The sequence below is a fragment of the Scomber japonicus genome, chromosome 19 (assembly GCF_027409825.1).
Source record: "Scomber japonicus isolate fScoJap1 chromosome 19, fScoJap1.pri, whole genome shotgun sequence".
Lineage (NCBI taxonomy): Eukaryota > Metazoa > Chordata > Actinopteri > Scombriformes > Scombridae > Scomber > Scomber japonicus.
The window spans coordinates 31,375,898-31,381,897 of NC_070596.1; the positions used below are offsets into that span (position 1 = coordinate 31,375,898).

Below are 6,000 nucleotides of genomic sequence, written 5' to 3' on the forward strand. Positions count from 1 at the left end.
GCTAAGACCCTGGCGAGTTCAACAGTACCACTATTATTGCGCTTAAAACTCAGTGAACCAGCAGCATACAAAGTTAAACAACCACTTATTTACAGCGACTAACAGATATTCTGTCTTACCTTCGAAGTTTTGTGATGAAAAGTTGTACTTGAGAGCAAAAAATGCTGGTTTTAGTAAGTCCAACATGGCTCTGCTTGTTTACAACTCCATTTCACCCAGTGCCAGCCTACAGTAGCTGCTCCGGAAAAACAGACAACCCTGGCAACCCGCACTTCCGGCCGCTAATTGGATGGTACAGTGTACACAGAACGTGTCAGAACGTCATTGTCGAACCCGTCAAAAAATTTTAAAAATATTAATTCAGACTAAATTTTTTTTTTTATGGAAAAGCAATACTTTCATTCTGTACCCCTCCAAACGCCCCGTGGCTGTATTATTTTTTTTAATATATAGCTTTTAATAAATATTCTACATATTCAACCATTAAATTTAAAATGTTCATATTTTAACTTCAGTCTACTGAACAAGAACATCCACACTGTAGAAAACATGCAGAAATATGTTAATAAATAAAAATATTTACAATAAAAAACGAATCAATCATCAAACAAACATGCAGTAATGTTGTGTATAAATAAAGTTAAATTGAATCTATAATTGAGTAATTCTTCATTTTGTCCACCAGGTGGAGACAGAGTCCATATTGGTCACTGAGCAGCATCACAGAGAAATCACATTTATAAACTATTAACAGTCTTTTTAGTTCATTAGTGTTTTAGTTTAAAAATAAAATATTTTCTTTATGAAGAATATCTTTATATATATTTCTAAATATTTACAGCTCGTTCAGTCATCAGGAATCATAATGTAAAACTGGATATTTGCTGATTGTTTAGTTTTTGCTTTATAATTTTATTTGATATATTTTGTGTGTATTTAATATTACAGCTGCACAGTTTTACCCAGATTTCAAATACAAAAAGGAAAACAAAGAATAAAACGAAAATAATGGCAAATAATATTTTATTTTTCAATCATTAGATGTAGTTATTTTAAAACCATAAATGTCATAAATGTCTTGTCATTACATTTGTTTAATTACACATAAATACTCAACCAGAGAAACTGATCATTTATGTGAAAATGCTCATAACTGTGTTTCTGTACAACATGAGCTGCATATATCTGAATGTGATGTTGAGGTTTTAGTCATTTAAAAACCTCGTCTGTAAAACATTATTTTTAATTTAAGTACATTTACACCTGAAGGATTCATTAACTGCCTGGATCTGCAAGAAAGGTATAAACTATAAATATTGCTCATAAAACTGCTCCATTACATATAAACGTGTTAATTTCCTGTAAAATCATTTGAGAAAAAGACAAAAAATAGTTTTGATATATTTAAATTTAAAATATTAGTGAAAATGTACAAAAGACTCAGTGATGACTGACGGTGATGAAACCTTCATTTACTGAGATTTGACAGAATTACTGAAAAACATTCATATTAAATAAAACATGAAACTAGAATCAAATCAGTAAAAACACAGTTATAATAATGAGGATCAGTACATTAATTAATAAAAGCTTGTCATTAAAATCGTGTTGGGGAAAATAAAAACATAAAAACATAAAAACAATCAATGAGAACAAATAAGTCATAAAAACTGAGTCTGCTGGATGATTTGAAGCAAGTGTTCAAACCTGCTAAATGACTCACTGGATAAATATTAATACATAGTAGAGTGGTCTACTATAGTGTATAATAATAATAATGTTCAGAATAAACAATGACAGATTTCTACAGAGAGGTTAGATAGTTAATGAACCCTGAGAGAAAGATTATATATTAATGACAGAACAATCTAAAGAACATTAAAGCTGTTAAAATAAAACCATTTGAACCTGTAGCATGAGAGTTTATCCAGCTCTAACAGACGGGCTGCAAAATAATACAAACTATAATCATTTATTTATCTTTAGGGGTGCTGGGTTTATATTTAGGGGGGCTTGAGCACCAATAAAAGGGTCTAAACTCAGCACTGATTTGAAGCCAGAACTTAAATCCACTTCCTCTTCCAGACAGAATAATGAGGAACAAATATTTTTCCTCCCTCCTTCCTTCCGTCCTTCCTCCCTCCTTCCCTCCTTCCCTTCCTTCCTTCTTCCCTCCTTCTTCCCTTTTTCCTTCCTCCCTCCTTTCCTCCCTCCTTCCTCCCTCGAGTAACTTACTCAATTTAGTTTAGCCAGTGTATAAATACAGGAAGTGGATGGTTGCCCTTTCCTTTTGTCTGAGGAACACATGATGGGTATGATATGTGGCACAAAAGGAAAATATTAACTTATGGAACTCAGAACTAAACCAGTAAACAATATAATAAATGAAACTTAACAAGACTTGTCTGTGTTTTACTTGTATGTGAACTGTAACCAAATATAACCCGGTAGAGTACGTGAAGAAGGCTTGTGGCTAATATCACTCGCCAGCGCTGAATGAATTCATTCAGCAGAGAGGAGAAAGCACAGAGCAGCGTTGGTTATGGAGCCCGAGGAGCCGACGGAGCTGCCCCAGGACGCTGGACCACCTTCAGAGGTGTCATGGGCTGAAATTGGTGAAACGGTGGTGAAAGGCGAGGCCCACCTGAAGACCAGTAGAACGCACCAAAGGCCCACACCACACGGCTCGATCAGATGGACTTGTGCAGGTGTGATTATAGCCATCATTCTCATATAGGACTTTCCCTGCTCTTGAGATGATAGCAATGAACTCATCCTATTACAGACTTTATCTCTGTCTGCAAGTTACTGATTACTGACTGACCTGTGGCTAAATAAACTATTAACAAGCATGGTTAAAATAATAAGCTATACAGAAATAAAGGAGCAAATGTCACAGTTCATCAGAACAGCAGCCTCAGTCCTGTTCTGTCTGTTCTGCTTCTCTGTTTTTACACCAGCCTGCATCATTATGTTTGTTTTGCTTGTTTCTTATGAAGCACTTTGTGTTACATTACTATGTATGAAACCTGCTATACAAATAAAGTTTGATTCATGCCAAGACCCGCCCTACTCACTCCTCCTAAACCCAACCAATCCAAGAATAAAGGCAGTACGTACTGGCCTATCAGAGGCAGAGAAGCAGTGGGATCCTTGATAACACTACCAGCTGAACTCCACCTGCTCCCTAATCATCAGTATTTCCTTGTTGCTCAGGTTTCCACTGTGCTCTCACCATCCTGCCTGTTTCCTGTTCAAGGCGTCTGTAACTGTGCTTCTACCTGCTGTCTTTTATTTTGATTTGCCAGCTGATATCAGTTATTGTTGCTGTCAGTGACCTCAAGTTTGTCCGCCTGTCATTGCCTTCGATTAGTTTGGATCATCACTGCTGCTGCTCTCAATCTGCGATAGTTCAGTAAGTAAAACTTTTTTTATAGAACAGAACAGGAAAGAGTTAACAAAGAAGACTGAGTGCTGTTCTACCTGTTTTACCTGTTCTATCTGCTCACACTCAAAGTTTTCTCCAACAGGTATTGAGGCCATCTCATGTTTAATTAAGGATTTTTGAGATAACAGGTCTCTTGACTTGCACCGACAGATCATTTTCTACAGGCAGGAATATTGTAAGAATTTCTCTGCATAATAATGAATTAATTGAAATAGGTAGTTTATTGCTGTGCTTTGGTTATGTGATGTGTTTGTGTCTGTTAAAAACATGAGTTCTTAGAAGGAATATACGTATGCACATGGTTGGATGCACAATGTAAAGATCAGTTTGATGAAATATATGAAAGTGACAAGTGCAGAGATTCAAATTGAGATATGAAATGGAAAGTTCAGTTTGATAACAGAGCAATTCAGATATTGAGTAGGATGATAGTTTATGACTAGAAGCTGTTTGTGTGTCTGCTGATGAGCTGTTTATTAACCACAGTCCAGAGTTTAAATCTGTTACACTTCAACCAACTGACATCATTAAACTGTTTCTTACATGTTAATAATCCAGTACATGAAAATACTTCTTCTTTTTATGTATTAAAAACAGACATAAGTGCACTGAGTAACAAGCGATAAGTTAAGTGAAGGCCAGTTTGTATGAGTACGTTTCTACTTGTTTTTAAAGTGTTCACTGAGGTTGCCTCTTTATTGTCTGCTGGTAATGATCTCCACATTTTGGCTGTTGGAGCAGGAAAGGCTGCATACTCAAACACTATGAAATGTTATCAAAGTCCACAGAGGAGTGTCTAATGCCAACTATGACTACACCCTGAAATAAAGCTACACCTGTGTAACGTAGTGATGTGTGTATGTGTGTTTCTAGGGAACTTTATCACGTTGCTCCTCATTTGGATTCAGCCAAAGCAACAGTTAGCATGCTCAGTGCTGCTCTACCTGCTCAGCCTCACACAGCTTCTGCAGACAAACAGGTGAGAACAAACACATCATTTCAAACACTGAACACACGCCAGGACCAAATCTATTCATCCACAAAAGAATTCACTTTGTTCTGCACTGGAGTTCAAATGAGTTTTCACATGATCCCAAATGAACTGTACTCTGAGGAAATGAACCAGAGTTTGTTTAAAGTGTATCAAACAGTTCTAACCCTACTGTATGTGGGTTCAGTGCACTTCAAAGTGAACCCTGGTGTGGTGCATTTTACGTGTGAAAGCAAATCGAACCAAACTGATAACTTTCAAATGGATGACAACACCTCACTCATCCTCTGTGTAACAAGAACTCATCTTAGACTCTCAGTTATCAGCGCTCGCATTCTCCTTTGGTGCTCTGACTCGTGGTTAATGATTGAAATGCTCAGCACCTCCCTGCTTTGTCTGTTGATCATATTGGAAGTCATGTTGTGAAATATTTATTTGATAGGAACAGCAGTGTAAAACAAGAAATCCCAAGACTCATAAATGTGTTGCTCTATTATTTGTGTAGCGGGTCTGACTCAGGTGAAGGTGGAGATGAGCTCAGTTCCCTTCTCTATTCTGTCCAACAGACCACCAGTGATCGTCTGTGTTGTTCTGAAGGATTGACGAACTTCAGAAAGTGCAGTGTGAAACCAAATCAAACAAAAAATCAAAATTCAAACCTCACCCCTAAATAATACTGAGTCCCCCAAAATATTTAGTGTGAAAGTGACCTAAAAAGCTAATTATACCTGAAAGCTAGTGAAATGAACTCTGTTAACCTTCAGGACTGAGAGCAGATCACTGAGTTATTTTATCATCAAGTCTTTGTTTTTTTCCACAGCAGCAGAATGTGAAGCAGTCAGAGTTCATCTTGTTCAACAGACTCTACAGAGGAAACATCTCCACATGAGACTGTCCTACCAAGAAGAAGTCAGTTTGGAGCCAAAGCCAGAAAATGGACCCAAGACCTAAAAGAAGAGGGAGCATGGAATATCTCCCTCCTTCTTTTTCTGATCCACAGAACAAACACATTGAAAATGTTGCTTCAGTCAGAAGATTATTTGACACACATGTAAAACAGATGAGAGACATTGTAGACGAGCTGCAGAAGATCACAGCTAAAGATCACAAGAGATTTGAGAAATCATTGATTGGCATGAAGGCAGGACGTATTACAGCAGCTGTTGGACTTGTAGTGGCAGCACTTACAGCTCTGTTCATTGGAGGTTTGAATTTAGTAATACTTGGAGTAGCATTAGTAGGTTCTGCCATTGGAAGTGTTACTGTTCTTAGTTTCTTTATAAAAGCAAAAATATTGAAAGAAAAAAGAGGAAAGAAAAACATTAAAGTGAGATCAGAGTTCTGGACGATTGTTGAATCACTGAAGAAAGAGCTGAAAGGTGTAAAGCAGTTTAGTGAAAACCTGCGGACACAATCAGCTGGTGCTGATACAACTGGAATGATCAGACTGGAAAACAAGATACTGGACATGATCTCAGAACTCAGAACACCTGAAACTACAGAGTATTACTGTATGAAAGACGTGACTGAAAAGTGTGAGATGGCTTTTCATGAACTTCTT

At 37.0% G+C, this 6,000-nt stretch overlaps 1 long non-coding RNA gene across 1 annotated transcript; it reads left to right on the plus strand.

The window, feature by feature from the left end:
• Positions 1 to 3,150: 3,150 nt before the first annotated feature.
• On the plus strand, positions 3,151 to 5,613 carry LOC128380780 (uncharacterized). Its single transcript, XR_008323498.1, has 3 exons — positions 3,151 to 3,415; positions 4,322 to 4,427; positions 5,260 to 5,613. It is a non-coding gene; the product is annotated as an uncharacterized LOC128380780 (long non-coding RNA).
• The last annotated feature ends 387 nt before the right edge of the window (positions 5,614 to 6,000 follow it).